This window comes from Hemiscyllium ocellatum, unplaced genomic scaffold, assembly GCF_020745735.1.
Source record: "Hemiscyllium ocellatum isolate sHemOce1 unplaced genomic scaffold, sHemOce1.pat.X.cur. scaffold_442_pat_ctg1, whole genome shotgun sequence".
Classification (NCBI taxonomy): domain Eukaryota; kingdom Metazoa; phylum Chordata; class Chondrichthyes; order Orectolobiformes; family Hemiscylliidae; genus Hemiscyllium; species Hemiscyllium ocellatum.
In genome coordinates this window covers 58,148-78,033 of record NW_026869059.1, presented here as the reverse complement: position 1 = coordinate 78,033, position 19,886 = coordinate 58,148, and the positions used below count along the sequence as shown (strand labels likewise).

At 45.9% G+C, this 19,886-nt stretch overlaps 1 non-coding gene across 1 annotated transcript; it reads left to right on the top strand.

Moving 5' to 3' along the window:
- Window positions 1–18,264: 18,264 nt before the first annotated feature.
- LOC132813706 (U1 spliceosomal RNA) lies at window positions 18,265–18,428 on the top strand. Its single transcript, XR_009644140.1, has one exon. It is a non-coding gene; the product is annotated as a U1 spliceosomal RNA (small nuclear RNA).
- Window positions 18,429–19,886: the final 1,458 nt, after the last annotated feature.

The window sequence follows — 19,886 nt, the reverse complement described above, 5'->3', positions numbered from 1 at the left end:
TCCAGTCAAGGATAGTAGTGAGAAGTTGTGCGTGGAGGCGGAGGAAATTGGAGAGACACTAAATCAACACTTTTCGTCAGTATTCACTCAGGAACAGGACACTGTTGCTGATGTGAATATTGAGTCACAAGTGATTAGAATGGATGACCTTGAGGTATGTAGGGAAGAGGTCTGGGGAATACTGGAAAGGGTGAAAATAGATAAGTCCCCTGGGCCTGATGGCATTTATCCTAGGATCCTCTGGGAAGCTAGGGAGGAGATAGCGGAACCATTGGCCTTGATTTTTATGTCGTCGTTGTCTACGGGAATAGTGCCAGAAGACTGGACGATAGCGAATGTGGTCTCCTTGTTCAAGAAGGGGAGTAGGGATAACCCTAGTAACCATAGGCCAGTGAGTCTCACGTCTGTTGTGGGCAAAGTCTTAGAGAGAAATGTAAGGGATAGGATTTATGAACATCTGGATAGGAATAATGAGATCAAGGATAGTCAGCATGGTTCAGTAAAGGGTAGGTCGTGCCTCACAAACCTTATTGAGTTCTTTGAGAAGGTGACCAAGGAGGTGGACGAGGGTAAAGCAATAGATGTGGTGTATATGGATTTTAGCAAGGCGTTCGATAAGGTTGCATGGCAGGCTAATGCAAAAACTACGGAGGTATGGCATTGAGGGTGCATTAGAGGTTTGGATTAGGAATTAGTTGGCTGGAAGGAGACAGAGGGTAGTAGTTGATGGTATAGGTTCATCTTGGAGTGCAGTTACTAGCGGTGTACCACAGGGATCTGTTTTGGGACCATTGCTGTTTGTCATTTTAATAAATGAGCTAGAGGAGGGGCTTGAAGGCTGGGTGAGCAAGTTTGCGGATGACACGAAAGTCGGTGCAGTTGTGGACAGCGAACAAGGATGTGGCAGGTTACAGCGGGATATAGATAAGTTGCAGAGCTGGGCAGAAAGGTGGCAAATGGAGTTCAATGTAGCTAAGTGTGAAGTCATTCACTTTGGTAGGAGTAACAACAAAATGGATTACTGGGCTAATGGTAGGCTACATGGTAGTGTGGATGAGCAGAGGGATCTTGGTGTCCATGTACACAGATCTCTGAAAGTTGCCACCCAGGTAAATAGTGCTGTGAAGAAGGCATTTGGTGTACTGGTCTTTATTGGTAGAGGAATTGAGTTCCGGAGTCCTGAGGTCATGTTGCAGTTGTATAAGACTCTGGTGCGGCCTCATCTGGAGTACTGTGTGCAGTTTTGGTCGCCATACTATCGGAAGGATGTGGAGGCATTGAAACGAGTGCAGAGGAGGTTTACCAGGATTTTGCCTGGCATGGTAGGAAGATCATATGAGGAAAGGCTGAGGCACTTGGGGCTGTTCTGTTTGGAGAAAAGAAGGTTTAGGGGAGATTTGATAGAGGTGTACAAGATGTTTAGGGGTTTAGATAGGGTAGACAGTGAGAACCTTTTTCCGCTAATGGAGTCAGCTGTTACTAGGGGACACAGCTTTAAATTAAGGGGAGGTAGGTATAGGACAGATGTTAGGGGTAGATTCTTTATTCAGCGGGTTGTGAGTTCATGGAATGCCCTGCCAGTAGCAGTGGTGGACTCTCCCTCTTTATGGTCATTTAAGCGGGCATTGTATAAGCATATGGAGATTATTGGGCTAGTGTAGGTTAGGTAGGCTTCGGTCGGCGCCACATCGAAGGCCGAAGGGCCTGTACTGCGCTGTATTTTTCTATGTTCTATGTTCTATAACTCTACAAATGATTGTTATTCAATGGCTTCAATGTAACTGAATTCCTCCATGTAATCGTTCTGGAAGCTAGTATTTAGGAGAATTGGAACCTGACTGCCCATATAAAGAAGTTGACGGCATAAACATGTCGGTCGGTCGACTTCGTTTGATTATTAACTCAACTCTCGTCTCCGTGAAGCCTACATCGTCCGCAACGCATAAATTAGATGTTTAACAAAACTCTCTCCTTTTCCTGGGTGCGTGCAGCTTCAATGCCACTGAAGGAACTGGGTACCCTCCACGACAATGCAGTCACTTAACTGTATATTGTTGAACACCTCAATATTAATACCCTTAACTGCTAAGGCACAATTGCAGCAGAATGCACCACATAGAAGATTCACTGGAATAAGTCATCCAGGCTTTGTTGACACAACCTTCAAAGCTCAAAAACTGTACCGACTATTCGGACAAGGTTGAAGATGCACTGAAACTTCACCATTTGCGAATTACCCTCCAAGGCACATACCAGCATGACTTGGAGAGGAATCAGTGGTAAATTCATTGAGCGGTGAAGTAGTTTGATGCGCAAAGATTTCTACTTCAGCCCTCTATCTTTCATCATTCAATTTTTTAAAATGTAGATTATTGCATGGACCAGAGTTGTGCTCATTTCTGCTGATCAACTCCACCTCCGCAGCATTGTTAAAATGTTGCTTTGATTCCTGCCGCATTGATGTTCAAAACGAAAATAAAATTGGTAAGCTTCCAGGGGAATTAACTGTGGTGTGGGAACGTGCCGAATATTGCAAAGTGTCTCTGCTGCCATGATGGTGTTCGCCTCCCCTGCAGAAATCTCAAACAGCGCGACTGTTGCCTTACGTTCCAGGAAAGTTGAGATTTTACTGGAACCGAATGGAGACTGTTATTTCATGCGCTGTTGTGAAACAAAGTCCTGCAGTTATTTGGCTTTCTGGCGAACGGGATAATCGTTCCAATGAATTTCGATGTCATATGTTATTGAATTTCTCCAATTTTCTGAGTGCATTCGCCTCGTCCACTTCCTCTGGTAGCTCATTCCACACATGCATAACCTTGTGTGTGGGAAATGTGCCTCGGTGTCCTTTGTCAATTTCAGACCACTCACCTTAAACCTATGCTCTCGAGTTTCCACCGCACCCTAGCTTGGGTAAAACACGTAAATACTCAGTTTACAACCCTTCCATAAAATCATGTCGCAGCCGTGACGCTGCTGGGAAAGTTGTCCCAGCCTATTCCACCTCACCCTACAGTCCAAACATTGACGATATCCTTGTCTATATTTTGTCACCAATTTCACGTCAATTTTTAAAAACTTTTTCAAGATGTCAATTACCCTGGATAACAACGAGCTATTGGAGAAAGAAAGGTGAAACGTAGAATGTCTTCAACTTTCAGTGCAGGATGCCACAGAGTCGCAGCGCGCCCGACTGAGGCTTGTTTCTGTAGTGTAGTGGCCATCACGTTCGCCTCACACACGAAAAGTCCCCACTTCGAAACAGGGCGGAAGCTGCGTTGTTCTTCAACTGCACTCTTTTACACGGACAAGAAGGGAGCTTTCTTGCTTGCTTTCCGATCTGCAAACCTGCCTTCGAAATTGCTCGAACAAATCTGCTCTCTTTGTGAAATGTAATACAATTCCAATTTAATTAGTGTGCAAAGCATTGTAAAGGTTTTCTCCAATCCGGTTCTGATCATATGCCATTCTGTTTGAGAGTGTAGTTACCGCGTTCTGATCCCTTCCACGAAAAACAGTCCCCCATTTGCATTCCTTGCGCAGGCGGACCTGTTCAAAGACAGGGAAGAAGCTGATGCGCTGGTGTCACAGTGCACCACGGATTCCTGAACTAGTCTGTCTGTCAAATGTACCTCAAAGTCGTCTCTGCAAGGCCTCATTGGAAGCTGTCTGTCGCTATTCGACGTGCGAGAATTGGCAGCAGAGGTGCTGAATCATGGTTTGGATCAGTTCGCACGTTAGCGACTCATTCAATCAGCAACAGCAATGAAAGAAATTATACTCTCCGAGGAACCTCTTGGACCTGTGCTTTCATAGCACCGCTAGTATTAAGGTGCGCTCCGAGATCTAAGCCATGTTGGAACTGAAACGGAGGAATTGACAGAGAGGCTGCAGAATGACATCGCATCCTTTTGGTTTTCATTAAATCACTGACGAGCAGGAAACTGTAAACGGGGAGAGCGAGTGGGAAAGTGAGGCAATTGCAGCTCTGGTGAAACTCCTTCTTTTGAGTCACTCAGCAACAAGAGGCGTGAAGGTGACTCAGGCGTGAGAGCTCTTCACATCGAGAACAAAAAGCACTCAAGGGCAGTTAGCACCACTCCCGGAGTGGGGGTGGGGTGACATAATTACCTTTTGACTTCAGTTACTATGTTCAGAAACTGCCTTTTAAATTGAGGTGAACAGAAACTGCATTTCTAATAAGCACCATGGAATTTAGCAAGATTTATTGAGTCGCTTCTCGTCGATTCCCACACAGGTTTCCAACTCAGTCGGTATCGATGTGGCTCATGTCCAGGTGTGAACATCCTTGCAGCCAATTGCACGGTTAAGGTAAAAGGCAAGGAAAGTGGCATCTCGAACTGGCCCCGAGGTCAGAGCATCCTCACAATGTGATCTGTCGTTCTCGGATTGTAATGCTACCTCCGCTTTTAGGGTGGAGAACATTCTTTGGGACCCTTATGCTGCAAAACAGACACAGTGACTGAAACTATGCTGCACGGTATAATGTGGAACACGGCCTGCTCAGCTTTGTGCATTTTCCCTGTTGTCCGGTGTGTTTCATGTTCCATGTAAACGTGAAAGTTGTCCTGTTTCGAGCAATCATTGAGCAAAGCAAGAATCGAAATTGAAGTAATGTCAAGCAGCTCATGGTGATTTGACCAAATCGTAACCGAACATATACTCTCACGCACTCACAGAAACATTTGTAGCTGAAAAGAGTCTGAGTAGGTAGACTCAGCTTACCATTGATTTTTGTCTGGATTGAGGGGCTCCTTCTTTGTGTTTCACTCAGCAACCAGAGACATGAAGGTGACTCTGGCAGAGTGCTCTTCACATCGAGAACAAAGAGCACTCAAGGGCAGTTAGCACCTCTTTGACATCTTCTGGGGTGGGGTGGGGCAATCACCTTTTGACTTCTGTTAAGATCCTCAAAAACTGAAAGTTGTCCTGTTTCGAGCAGAGGACGAAATCATTTACCAAAGCAACAATCCAAATACCAGCAATATCATGCAGCTCATGGTTACTTTGCCCAATCATATCCGAATATACAGTCTCTCATACAGACATTACATTTGTGGCTTTAGCAAATCTCAGAAGCTTGATTCCAGCTATCAAATGATTTTTGGCTGGATTGAATGTTTGTTGCGAGATTGATATTGTAGTTGGTCATATCCCTGCAGCTGTGCCAGCAGGAGAGGGATCCCAGAACTGTTTCCCTGTGACTTTGCTTCTAATGTTTCACAGGAGCACCATGGAAGGTGTAAGACAATACACTGCAGCTGTGGCTGGTTTCGTGGCCAAGTGACCGAAGGAACTGCTTTCTCACTACAAACTCTCAGGTGGCTCGAGTTCAGATCCAACCGCTGCCCTTTGTGGGTGTGCTGTTTGTTTTACTGCAACCTGTTAAATGCTGCTGTGTTTAAATTCCAACACAACCATGTGGTTTTGCTTTTGGAAATGTACCTCTGATTTGGGAGAGTGCACACTCTCTATCCTGTCAGTGTTTATGCTGTTATGATCACGTTTGCGTCCCACATGAAATGTCCCCGTTCTCAAGCGGTTCTACTGCTGCATCATGTTCCGGCCAAGTTGTGTTATTCACTGTTTTCACTGAAACAGAACGGAGATTGGTATTGCATCGCTGTTGTGAAACAAAATCCTGCAGTGACTTTACTTCTCATTATTTGGTGTTCTGGCGAATGGGAAAATAATTCCACTACATTGTGATGTCATATGGTCTTAAATTTCTTTTATTTCCTTCCCTTCTGCCCTGGAGATGGAAGAAGCAGGCACTGCCGCATTGTTGATCGGATGGGCAAATTAATCTAAACGAGACTGTGTTTGGGAATCTCTTAACTTTTCATTGTCCGTTCATGTTCAGTTCTTTCTTTTCCCTCATTTCGGAGCTTTTCGGGAGGTGGCGGTGCACCAAGTTTCCAATACATTTTGGGAGTGCAGTTTGGAATTGCTCTGAAGGATCTGGGAGATGTTTATGGCTGATTGCCCTCGCACTGTCCCCAGAACAGCATTCATGCTTCAATGTCTCTTAAAATGTATGTTAAACAAACTCCCATTTCCCAGCATCTGGCCCCTATCCCACTAAACCTTTCCTATCCAGAAGCTCAGCCGGTTGCCTTTGAAATCTTCTGAGTGTACGAGCCTCCTCCACTTCCTCTGGTCGCTGATTCCATACACGCACAACCTTCTCTGTGGGATAGGTGCCTCATTCCGTTTTATATTTTACCCGTCTCACCTTAAACCTATGCTCTCCAGTTTTTAACTCGCCCCATATTGCAGAGATCAATAACTCAAATTTTTCTGTTGACAAACCTTCCTTAAGGTCATGCCTGACGATGAAGGGTAAGACGTCCCAGTATGTTCAGGCTCGCCCGACATTCCAAACTGTGCATCCCTGACACCATCTTTGTTTATATTTTGTGAGCAATTTCACGTGATTTTCTTATTTTTTAAATGATGCCAATTACGCTGGAGAATAACCAGCTCCTGGAAACAGAAAGATGAAGCGTTGAGCCGCTGTAAATTTTAGTGCTGGCCGACTCTGAACACCAGCTGCTCGCGGGGATGTTGCCTGTAATGTAGTGGCTGTTAGAGTCACCTCATACACGAAAACTCCCCGCTTCAAAATCGGGCAAGAATAGCCTTATTCCCGATGGCAGCCTTTCAGACTGACATGAGCAGAGATTTGTAACTTGCTGTTCACGTCAGCAAACCTGGCTTTGAATTTGCTCGCTCATACATGCTCGAGTGATGAAACGGAATACAATCCCATTTCATTTCTGTGTGAAACATTTTCACAGTGTTCGCCAAACTGGTTTTGAATATGCACAGATGTGTACAGCACTGATGGCCATTCTGTGTCACAGTGGAGTTCCTGGACTCTGATCCTTCCACTAAAAACAGTACCACATTTGCTTTCCTTGGGCAGGCGGCCTGGTTCAAAGCCAAGGGGCAAAGGTTCCCAGCAAAAATCCTCAACTGAGAACCTGGGCATGTTTCATGGGGAATGGTCAGTGGGAGTAACATCGTGGAAGCACCCGGTTCTGCAGTGTTTCTAAACACTAAATTCAAGAGCGATTGGATTTTAGTATTCTGAGGCATAATTTAAATTGATTGGTAAAATTGGAATTGTTTCTTAATTACCAAACAAAACTGACTTGTTCCACAGCCAACCGTTACATCTTTCCAATTTTTAAGTACAGGCTGAGACTGCGAGCTGGTCATCACAGGTATTTGTCAGCGCTCAGTTCCGAACAGCATTCACTCTCATTTGAAGGTGGAGGGCACGTCTTCAACTTCATAACACTGTTCTCATCACAAAATCCTGCAGCTTCTCATCATGGGGACAGGGGTTGGATTGCAACCGTTCCCGTATTAAATGTAAAGATTTTCACACGGGAAGCGCCATTCATGAGGTGGGAGTGGGGATGGGGGAGTTTCTGTAAGCTGTGTCCCAGGGCTGTGCAGGGAGCTGCAGTGGCCACTGTCTGTTGACAGCAGGGGTCTGGAGAGAGCAGTGTTTGTCCCTATCTTACTCCATGTGGAGCCAGGGAACACAGAATCATCAATGGTTTGGGCTGCAATTCAACCTTGCCATGGATTTTCCGGTTTAAATGGAGCTAGGGTTGTATTCCCATAGTCTGATCTGGAACAACCAAAGCTCCATACCTGGATGGTGTCAAACTACCAACCTTTATCTTTCAGCCCACTGCTGACCATTGGAGTCATACAGCCTGTCACCAACCAGGCGTGCCGATTTCCCTAAAGCAGGAAGGTTAGCGGGGATCTGAAGGGCGGTGGAACAACTGGAGCTCTCACTGTTTTCAGAGTCTGTCACCAATTTTCCTGCTTTCATTACCAAAAGTGTCAGAGAGCTTGAGGGGTCTGCAAACACCCAGAGGGAAAGGAACTGGGAATTAGAAGATACCCAGATCGTTCAAAATGACTGCCTGAGCTACATCACTATGACTCTGGTACTGGGATAATTCAAGCACATGGCTTGACAGAATCTGAAAATTAAATACAGAACTTCAGGCTGTTCAGTCCAAATGAGATCCATTAAGATACAGTGGACATTGAATCTCTTCCATATAGCGACTTCATCAAATCCTCCCTGTCAATCTATCCACAATCTTAATTTTTGTATTTCTTCGTCCATTTCCCCCAGCTAATGTGAACATCTTGTTTTCATCTTCCTTATCTATACCAATTATAAGCCAATAAGCTCTATTGCATCTCGCTTCAACTCCAGTTGCTCCATTGCATCCTAAATCACTCCTTAATCTTACTGGTAAATGAATGAGTCTATCCCCTCTCTGGACCCTCCCATCCTTCACAATGTATGATGATCTCTGTTGTGAATATACTGATCACCCTCGACCTGGAGGAGGGATAATGCGAGTTTCTGAAATTATCGAGAGGGTGCAGGAGGAACCCAATAGGACTGGCACCTTTTGGGAGAGAGAAATAATGTTCATGTTTAGAGACAATTTCTTACTTTATTTTGATTATTCTTTTCTCTCTGCCCTAATAGTGATGGATCTTTGAAGCTTCTTTCTCCAAGGATTTCAAGGAAGGATATATACACAAAAGTATCAAACAAAGGGAATTATTTGTCTCTCTGATTTCTCACCTGGACAGACACTGCCTTTATTAAACTTCTTTGAATATTTGAAGAAGATTCATAGACAGGAAACGCCAAAGAAACATTGACTCTAGATCTGACTTGATCAATCGATTCATCACAAACTGGAAATAATTGATGTTTGAGTGTTGCATCCTCAGTCATTACCAATCACTGCATACAATTTCTCCATCATATCCTCCCTGACGATCTGTACCAAAGTCTTAGATGATTGTTGGTGTATCCCATACCTGGGGGAGGTGTGTTCCAGTTGGAGGTAGTTGGGAGCTGACAGGATGAACTAGGTTGGGGAGTAGATGGGGCTTGGGTAATAGATTCTGGGAGCATTTGAACATTGCTCAGTCAGCCATTATCCTCAAGCCATGCGGGCTGACAGGGGGAGTATTGACCTGTTACTGTCTCTGTCTGTCTGTGAGGAGAAAGTGAGGACTGCAGATGCTGGAGATCAGAGCTGAAAATGTGTTGTTGGAAAAGCGCAGCAGGTCAGGCAGCATCCAAGAAACAGGAGATTCGACATTTCAGGCATAAAGCCCTTCTTCAGGAATGAGGAAAGTGTGTCCAGCAGGCTATGATAAAAGGTAGGGAGGAGGAACTTGTGGGAGGGGCATTGGTGGTGCGATAGATGGAAGGAGGTCAAGGTGAGGGTAATAGGCCAGAGTGGGGTGAGGGCAGAGAGGTCACGAAGAAGATTGCAGAGGGAGTCCCTCCCTCGCTCACTGCACACCCCAGGTCATCTCCTCTGCACAGAAGCTCTTCAGCCACATTCTCAAACAGACTTGCTACCACAGCCACATCTCCTTCCTCAGCACCTGTCGACGGAACCGACCTCGAACTCAGCACTGCCTTCCTAACCTGTAATCTTCTTCCTGACCTCTCCACCCCCACCCCACTCCGGCCCATCACACTCACCTTGACCTCCTTCTACCTAGCGCATCTACAACGCCCCTTCTCCAAGTCCTTCCTCCCTACCTTTTATCTTAGCCTGCTGGACACACTTTCCTCATTCCTGAAGAAGGGCCTTATGCCTGAAATGTCGAATCTACTGTTCCTTGGATGTTGCCTGACCTGCTGCGATATTCCAGCAACACATTTTCAGCTCTGTCTGAGTGTGACAGAGTGTGGGCTGGGGGTCACTTGTTCCCTTTTTGCCTTTTCTATCTCTCTCACTGTCGCTCTCTCTTTCGCTTCTCTCTCCTCTCTCGTTTTCTTTTTCACACTCTCATTCTTCTGCTCTCTTCTCCACCTCTTCTTCACCCCTCTTCTCCTCCTACCCTCTTCTCCCTCTCTCTCCTCCACTCTCTCTTCTCTCTCCCATCTCTTTTCGCTCTCCCCTCTCTCTTGGCTCACTCTTCTCTCCCCCTCTCAACTCTCTCTTCCCCCACTCTCACTTCATCTCTCTCTCTCTCTCTCATTACGGTCGCACGGTGGCTCAGTGGTTACCACTGCTGCCTCACACTGCCAGGGACCCAGTTCAAATCCTGCCCAAGGCAACCGTCTGTGTAGAGTGTGTACATTCTCCCCAGTGTCTGCATGGGTTTCCTCACTCGGTCCAATGGTGTGCAGGTCTGGGTGGACTGGCCATAGTGGAGTTGCCCAAAGGGTAAGGTGAACTGTTCAGACAGAGCAAGGTCTATGTGGGTTACTCTCCTAACCATCTTTCCACCCCTCTCTTTCCCCCAGTATCCTACTCCCTTCTCCTCTGCCACCCTTCCCTCACCTGTCTTCACGATTCCCTCCTCGTTTTCCGCCCCCACTTTCACTGTCCTACCCATCTGCACTTCTGTCTTTCACCCAATCTCCTCCTCCCCACCTTCAACCACTCTGTCCTCCCGAATTCTTCTCGCCACCTCCTTCTGTTCCCACGCCTCCTGCTGTCTATTCCCTCTTTCCATGCCACCACCTACTCCCCCTCACTTCTTCTCTCCCCGCTAACATCCCCCCGCTCTCCTCCTCCTCGCCCCCACACCTCACCCACTCTCCTCCTCCCCCCTCTGAAACCCTCCTTTGCCCCTGCTGCTGTCTGCCTCATTCTCCCTGCCCCTCTTTCCTCCACCTCTCTCTCCTCTCCCTCTCTCTCTTTCACCCCTCTTTTCTGCGCCCTCTCTCCTCCCCTCTCTCTCCTCCCACTCTCTGTCCTTCCCCTCTCTCCTCCCACTCTCTCCCCCCTCTCTTCCCCCTCTCATTCCCCTCTCTCCTCGCCCCTCACTCTCCTACATCTCTCTCTCCTCCCCCTCTTCGTACACCCCGTAACCTCCTCCCTCTCTCCTTCCCCGCTCCATCCACCTCTCCTCCCATTCTCTCTCCTCTCCCTCTCTCTCCTCTCCCTCTCTCCTCTCTCTCCTCCCCATCTTCCTCATCCCCCCTCTCCTCCCCATGCTCTCCCTCTCCCATCTCCCCTCTCCCACTCCCCTCTCTTATCCCACTCTCCTCCTCCTCCTTCTCTTCTTTCTCCTCTTCCCTCTCTCCTCTCCCCTCTCCTCTCATTCCTCACTACTCTCTCCTCTCACTCCTCATCACTGTCGCCTCTCCCCTTTCTTCTTCCCCTTTCCCCTCTCTCCTCACCGCTGTCTCATCTCCCCCTCCCGTCTCTCCTCTCTCCTTTCCCCCTCTCTTCTCTCTCCTTCCCTTCACCTCCCCTTCTCCTCTTTCTCCCCTCTCCCCCTCACCTCTCCACTCTCCCCTCTCTCCTCATTCCCTCTCCTCACCCCTTCTCTTCTTCCACCTCTCCTTTCTTCACCTCCCCTCCTCTCCCGCTTCCCTGCCCTCTCGTTCCCCTCTTCTCCACACTCACTTCTTCCCCTCTCCCATCCCTCTCTTCTTCACCCCTTCTCCTGAACTCCTTCCCTACCCCCTTGTATCCTCTCCTCCCACCTGTCCTCCCTTCTACTCTCCCATCTCTCCTGCCCCCTCCTCCCTGGCTCTCCTCCCTGTCTCTGCTCCATTTCCCTGTTCACCTTCCCCCTCCTTCCCCCACTTCCGCCTCTCCTCCCCTTCACCTCCCACTGTCCTCCCCTCCTCCTCATCTTCACCTCTTTCCTCCCCAATCCTCATGTCCCTCTCTCGTCTACCTCCCACCACCTATCTCCTACTCCACCCCAAACTCCCCCTCGCCTCACACCCCAAACGCCCCCTACGTCCTCACTTCCTCCTCTCTCCTAACCCCTCTCCTTCCCTTCTTCCCCATCACTCGTCCCCCCACTTCATTCGCTGTCTCCTCCCGTCCTCCACCTTCCACGTTCTCCCCACCTCTACTCCTCTCCTTCATTCCTCTCCTTCTCTCCTACAACCCCCTTCCCATACACCCTCCACCACTCTACTCCCCCTTACGCCATCCACTCCTTGCTCCTCACCCCCTGTCCTCCTGTTCCCTCTCCTCCCATCTCTCCTCCTACTCTCGCCCACCGTTCCCAGCTCTCTCCTACCCCCTCTCTCCTACAGCCCTCTCTCCACCCCTTCTTTCCTCTGCCATGCCTCTTTCCCCAATCCAATTATCCCCGCACCTCCCCTTCCTCCACCCTCTCTTCTCCCCCTCCCTCCTCACCTCTCCCTCCCGTCCCCTCCCCACTCTCCCTTCCCATCTCTCACATTGAAAGATGAGGCACACAAAGTGGTCAAAAACAGCATGAAACTGGAAGATTGGGAAAGCGTTAAAGATCAGAAGAAAGTCACAAAAAGAGTGAGAAAGAACCGTAGGAAAGAACAGGAGAGAAAAGATGTACCACATAATTTAAAGACAGATAGCAGAAGTTTCTATGAAAACTTTAAATGAAAAAGAGTGGCTAAGGTAAATGTTGGTCCTTCAGGGGATGAGGAGGGACATTTAGTTATGGGGTGTGATGAAATGGCGGAGGCACTGAACAGGTATTTTGTATCGGTCTTCACAGTGGAGGGCGCTAATAACATGCCAGAGATTGACAAAGAGATGGAGTTGGTGAGGACCTGGAAACAAATATTATTACGGAAAGCTAGTGTTGGGCAAGCCCATGGAGCTAATGATAGACAAGTCTTCTGTCCTGGTGGAATGCATCCCAGCGTGCTAAAAGAGACAGCGGGGGATAGAACAGTTGCACCGTCAGTAATTTTCCCAATTTGCTGGACTCTGGGGCAGTTCCAGCAGATTGGAAAACATTGGCGCCGCTGTTTAAAAAGGAAGGTAGACAAAAGATGGGGTAGTATAGATCAGTTAGTGCAACATCTGCCGTGGGGAAAATGCTTGAGTCTCTTATCAAGGAAGAAAGAGCAAGGCACTGCTGGATCCCCAAGTGAATACCTTCCCACACATGGAACAGCTGAACGACTTCTCCCCCATGTGAATAGGGTGATGTTAAATAAAGACCATTGAATTTAAGACATTTACAGATCTTAAAGTTTTTTTCCCCCACAGTCAGGGGAAAGCTCTCTTGTCAGTGTAAAGCCACTGGTGTGACATGAAGCTGGATGACAAAATAAATCTCTTCGCACAGAATGTCTGTGTCAATGAGTCTCCAGTAGGTCTGTGAATTTTCAATCCTTCTGACAATCCAGATATTTCCATGGTGCTGATCTCGTCGCATATCTCCAAGTTGGATGATCTGGTGAATCCTTTCCCATAAACACAACATATTTATGGCTTCTCTGTCTGTGAGTGTTTTTAGATTGTGAACTGGATAATGTTAAATAATTTCTGCAGTCAGTTCACTGGAACACTCATACACTTATGTGTGTGTGTGTATATGTGTGTGTGTGTGTGTATGTGTCTGTGTGTGTGTATGTGTGTGTGTGTGTATGTGTGTGTGTATGTGTGTGTGTGTGTCTGTGTGTGTGTGTCTGTGTGTGTGTGTATGTGTGTGTGTGTGTGTATGTGTGTGTGTATGTTTGTGTGTGTGTATGTGTGTGTGTGTATGTGTGTGTGTGTGTGTATGTGTGTGTGTGTATGTGTGTGTGTGTGTGTATGTGTGTGTGTGTGTATGTGTGTGTGTGTGTATGTGTGTGTGTGTGTGTGTGTGTGTATGTGTCTGTGTTGGTGCTTGACCACACACAATGTTGTTTGAAACCTTTGCTCACTGACATACAAGATAATCATGTTCCCTTTATGGCCAAATGTATTTAGTGACTCTGTTGGATCTTTATATCATGTCTGATTTCTCTCACTTCTGGCGAGAGGTGCAAGTGGAGTTCAATGCACCTAAATGTGAGGTGATGCACTTTGGGAAGAATAACAGGAAGGCAGAATACTGGGTCAATGGAAAGATTTTGGTAGTGTGGATGTGCAGAGGGATCTTGGAGTCCGTGTCCATAGATCCTTGAAAGTTGCCACCCAGGTGGATAGTGCTGTTAAGGGGGCATACGGTGTGTTAGGTTTCATTGGGAGAGGGATTGAGTTCTGGAACCACAATATCATACTGCAACGCTACAAAATGATGGTGCAGCCACAGTTGAAGTATTGTTTACAGCTGTGGTCGCCCCGTTACAAATACGATGTGGAAGCATTGGAAAAGGTGCAGAGGAGATTTATCAGGATGGTGCCTGGTCTGGAGGGAAGGTCTTATGAGAAAAGCTGAGAAACCTGGGTCTTTTCTCATTGGAAAGAAGGCGGCTAAGGGAGGATTTAATAGAGACATACAAGATAGTCAGAGGATTAGATAGGGTAGACAGGGAAAGCCTTTTTCCTAGGATGAGGACGACAGCTTGTACGAGAGAGAACAACTATAAATTGAGGGGTGATAGATTTAAGACAGATGTCAGAGGCAAATTCTTTACAGAGAGAGTGGTAAGTGTGTGGAATGCCCTACCAGCTCAGGTGGTCAACTCAGCTCCATTAGGGAGTTTTAATTAGTCCTTAGATAAGCTCACAGATGATTTTGGGATAGTGTAGGGGGACGAGTTGAGAAAATTCCACAGGTCGATGCAACTTTGAGGGCTGAAGGGCCTGTTCTGCGCTTTATTGTTCTATGTTCTATAATCTGAATCTTTTTCCACGGTAGAAATGACAAATTCTAGAGGACATAGATTTCAGGGGATGGGGAAATTTAAAGAAAATAAAAACCGAAAGAACGGAAGATGCGGTTGATCAGAAACAAAAACAAAAGTTTCTGGAAATGTTCGACAAGTCTGGAAGCACCTGTGAAGAGAAATCAGAGTTCACGTTTCTGATGAAGGACCCGAAACATTAATGGATTTTTATTTTCTCAGATGCTGCAAGACCTGCTGAGCATTTCCAACAGCATGTGAAAGTTTCAAGAGAGTTATGTCAGGCAAGTTTTAATACAAAAGGTGATAGTTGAGTAGAATGTACTCTCCTGGGAGGTGATAAAAGCAGAAACAATCACAATGCTTAAGAGGCATTTGGGCAGGCACATAAGCAGGCAAGGGGTAGGCAGGGATATGGATCATGTGCAGGCAGGTGGAATTAGTTTGGAACGGCATCATGGTCTGCACAGACATGATGGGCCAATTATTCCGGTGCTGTAATGTTCTGTTTTCCAAGGGGCACAATGTGTGGAGCGAGAGTTAATGTTTTTTTTAGAACATACAGTGAGTTGATACATTTTGAGAGAAGCAATGTAGAAAAGAAATATATATTTGCATGGCACAGACACAAAGAGTAGAGACTGAGGGAAGGGGGGCAAGGTGTACAATTCTTTAAAGGAGAGAGGACATAATCAAAGTGTTTTGATCAAAACATATGGGATCCTGGGTTTCATTAAACAATTTCATTGACTAGTTAGGTCACAGTCAATCATTGTGTCCAATTCAGGTCAACAGATTCCTGATCTTCAGGGTGTGGAGTACAGACATATTGGTGTGGTGCACTGATGAAGAAAATGCAGTCACTGGATTGATTTGGAAAAAATGCTATTTTCTTTGAAGAAATCAAGTTGAAAAAAATCATGATAGAATAAAATGGATATGATTATAACACATCTAGATAGAGCAGACAATAAAATAAATTGCACTTGATAGGTGATGGCTCAAAATTTAAGATTAGGTATAACGTTTTGAGAAAGTGGGAGATGAGCAAGTGTTCCACTGGCTGGAAATATGCAGAACATGCTGCCTATTATGGTGGTGCAAGTAGAGGTGATCCATGATTAATGAATACAATTATATCAGATATGAGAGAAATAAACTTTCAGGGTTTTGGGAACAGCTGGAGAATGAGAATAATGGATTCTGCTACAGAGAGCCAGCTTGGATTTGATGGGCCCCTTTCTGTGCCATAACATGTTTTTTTTTGTACTTGGTTAACTTGTTCCGGTTGTTTGTCTTCAGGGGTTAGATTATCATCAAGGTAAATCTACTCTGTGTTCATGCTCAGACCAACACAGGTTGTCCTTCCACAGCAGGAGATAATGTTTACTGTTTTATACTGGGTTCTGGAGGAGTCCCTAGGTAGTGTACACAGAACTGAAAATCTGCTCTAGGGTGTTTTAACCAGGACTGTGAATATCTTGGAACATCTAATGCCACACCAATGCCTGGAATGCTTTCTAACTGACTGACTAAATGAAATATGTTCCTTCCACAGCATGTTGCTGGCTGGAGTTCTGTGGTCAGTGTTATTACACAAGGATCAGAATTGGATAATCTATTGTCTGTAACATATACCAATGATTAGCATGGAAATGTAAATGATTTAATTAGCAAGTTTCTAGATGGTACAAATTGATGAAGTTGTGAATCGTGAAAAATGGTGTCAATGGATACAGCAAGAAAGAGATCCGTTGGTAAACCCATACGGAGATAGATTTTAATCCAGACAAGTGTGAGGTGATGTATTTTGGGAGGCTCATTGCAAGAGGAATGTATTCACTAAACCGAAGGCCTCTCAGCAGCATTGATATACAGAGGGATCTTCAGGGGCAAGTTCACAGCTCCCTGAAAGTGGTGAAGGAGGTGGATGGCAGGCTTGCCTTCTTCTGTCAGGGGAGTGAATATAAAACTATCATTAGGCCACCTTTGGGGTATTGTGTGCTGTTTTGATCACCATATAAAAAGGAGGATGTGGAGGCTTAGTGCAGTGAGAGAAAAGGTTTACAAGGATGTTGCCTGGATTGGGAGAGGTTGGAAAGACTTGGATTTTTGTCTTGTGAAGGTAGTGGCTGCGGGTGATCTGAAAGGCTCAGAGTGAATAATCTGAATCCTTTTCCACGGTGAAAATGGCAAATTCTAGAGGCCATAGATTTAAGGGGAGTAGGGGCAAGTTTAAAGGAAATGAAAACTGAAACAACTGCAGATGCTGTAAACCAGAAACAAAACATTTTCGGGAAATGTTCAGCAGGTCGAGCAGCTTCTATGAAGATAAATTAAAGTTAACGTTTCTGAGGAAGGGTGACCAGACCCGAAACATTAACTGATTTTTCTTCACAGATGCTGCATGATCTGCTGAGCATTTCCAATAACATGTGCAAGTTTAAAGGCAGTTGTGTTGGCAATTTTCTTGTGCAGAAGGTGGACAGTGACTAGAATGTACTTGCCTGAGAGTTGGGAAAAGCAGAAACAATCACAACGTTTAAGAGGCATTTGGGCAGACACATAAGCAGACATGGGTTGGCAGAGATATGGATCATGTACAGGCAGATGGAATTAGTTTGGAATAGCTTCATGATCCACACAGACATGGTGGGCCGATTATTCCGGTGCTACACTCTTCTGTTTTCCAGGCGGTAGAATGTGTGGAGGAGAGTTAATAATTTGAGTGGAATATGTCTCTTCATGAGAACACACAATAAGTTCATTCATTTTGAGAGAAGCAATGTAGAAAGTCAATATATATTTGAATGGCACAGACACAACGTGCAGGACAGCAGGAATGGGGGACAATGTGTACCACTTATTAAAGGAGAGAAAACATAAAGTGTTTTGAGTAAAACAAATGGGATGCTGGGCTTCATTAATGGGGGAATGATAACAAACTCATGGAAAAGATGCTGACCATTGACAAAGCTCTAGTTAGGTCACAGTCAATCATTGCATCCAATTCTGGTCAACAGATTCCTGGTCAGAACGAGGAAGTTAAAATACCATAGAGGGGCCTGTTCCATACCTTTTGTTTCTCTTTCAGGACACTGTGGGGTCTCAAGGGTTAAACATTCCCTTGCCAAAGGCCATATTTCATTAACTGAAGGCCTGTACTCTTTCAATACAGACAGAACACCTCAGAAGGGGGGAGGCTGACAATATCTCAAAATAGAACCTCTTGCAGCCACACATGTGGATTCCCCCGTAACCCCAGACAGAGGAATTTGCCCTTTCCAGACAAGACTGAGAGCCCTGGGCACAACCCTGTTAAACTGCCTCCCGCTCCCATTGTCTTACCTCCCCTCCATATTAGCATAGGTAAGTGAATCCCCCATTTACTGAAGGAAGAACCCTCCAGCCTTAATCTCTTCCCATCAACACATAATCATGAACAATACGATAATCAGTTTCTGTAATCCATTCATACGTTAACGCAGGACATCGCCATTCATCAAGCTTTGTAAGGTCATAATTACCAGCTTTAAACTATGTAATGACAATCGCCCATGTGACTGATATGTCTTTGTCTAATTCCTATTAAATATACTGTCTCTGTGGGTAAGGCAGAGATTCATGAAGAAGAGTCTCTACAAGTCTCTATACTAACCTGGCAGGGGAGATACCATGATCATTGCGGTGGCGCTCCCAGGACGAGGCTATCCCATTGCACTTCGGGTGTGCTGACGCCTGCGATGTCACCAAATGCGGGATACTCAACAGCAAAATTTGTGGTAGTGGGGGTCTGCGTTCGCGCTCTCCCCTTGTGGGCGGCACGGTGGCACAGTGGTTAGCACTGCTGCCTCACAGCGCCTGAGACCCAGGTTCAATCCCGAATCAGGCGACTGACTGCGTGGAGTTTGCATGTTCTCCCGGGTCTGTGTGGGTTTGCTCCGGTCTCCTCCCACAGTCCAAAGATGTGCGGGTCAGGTGAATTGGCTGTGCTAAATTGCCCGTAGTGCTAGGTAAGGGGTAAATGTATGGGTATGGGTGGGTTGCACTTTGGCGGGTCGGTGTGGACGTGTTGGGCCGGAGGGCCTGTTTCCACACTGTAAGTAATCTAATCTAAAGTCGACACTGGGGCACCTTAGAAACGCTTTGAAACTCTCGCCTGCTGCCCAATAATAAAGCTACTTGTGTCTTTAGGATTTGTGGAACAAAATAGGCATCAACAATGAAGGATATGAGTGATCTTCAGAGTGTGGAGTACAGACTTACTGGAATGGTTCACTGATGAAGAAAATGCAGTCACTGAATTGATTTGAAGAAATTGCTATTTTCTTTGAAGTAAACAAGCTAAATATATTGGTTGATTTTTTTTCTCTTTTTCACACCAAGTAATGAACAACGGTTTTGGCAGTTCATAAAGTTTTGCATATCGAGAACTTAGCTTTGGAAATGTTCACAACATCATTGAACATGCAGATTCACACTGGGTAGAGACTTTTATTTTCCTTTATTCATTCACAAGATGAGGGTGTCGCTGGCCCGGCAGCATTTCCTGCCCATCCCTAATTGCCCAGGGGGCAGGTAAGAGTCGACCACATTGTTGTGGGTCTGAAGTCACAATGTAGGCCAGACCAGGTAAGGATGGCAGCTTCCTTCCTGAAAGGGCATTAGTGATCCAGATGGGTTTTTCGGAAAATCGATTAATGGTCATCATGAGACTCTTAAATTCCCGAGTTTTTAAAAATTTAATTCAAATTCACCCATCTGCAGCAGTAGGCTTTGAACTCAGGTCTCCAGAAGTTTATCTGGGGCTTTGGACTAACTGTCCAGCGACAATATCACTCGGCCAATACTTCCCCACATCACTGCCCATCTGCACAGAGTAAACAGCGATTTTCTGGTACATCAGGACTGACATCAGGACTGGTTAATCACACATACATTTGCTGAATAATTGCAGGAGTTGGATGTTGATGGGCTATTGACATCCATCTATGAACCATGTGTATTCTGAGGTTTGTTTCTGATCATGATTGGAAACAGCATCGGTCTTGTTATCTTTTGGGGATAAAAACAGTTTCAATTAGCTTTCTGTTAAATACCTAGCAATAAAGTCGATCCCTAACTCTCAGGCAGATTAGTTTCTTTTGAAGAGCTCCTCATCTCCCCAACCTCCTCCATCCTCACACCCAACAGTACAATAATCTCACAGAGTTTCTTTGTGACTATGAATGAGACAATCTGATCAGCTGCTTCTTTCCCTACTCCTATGTCA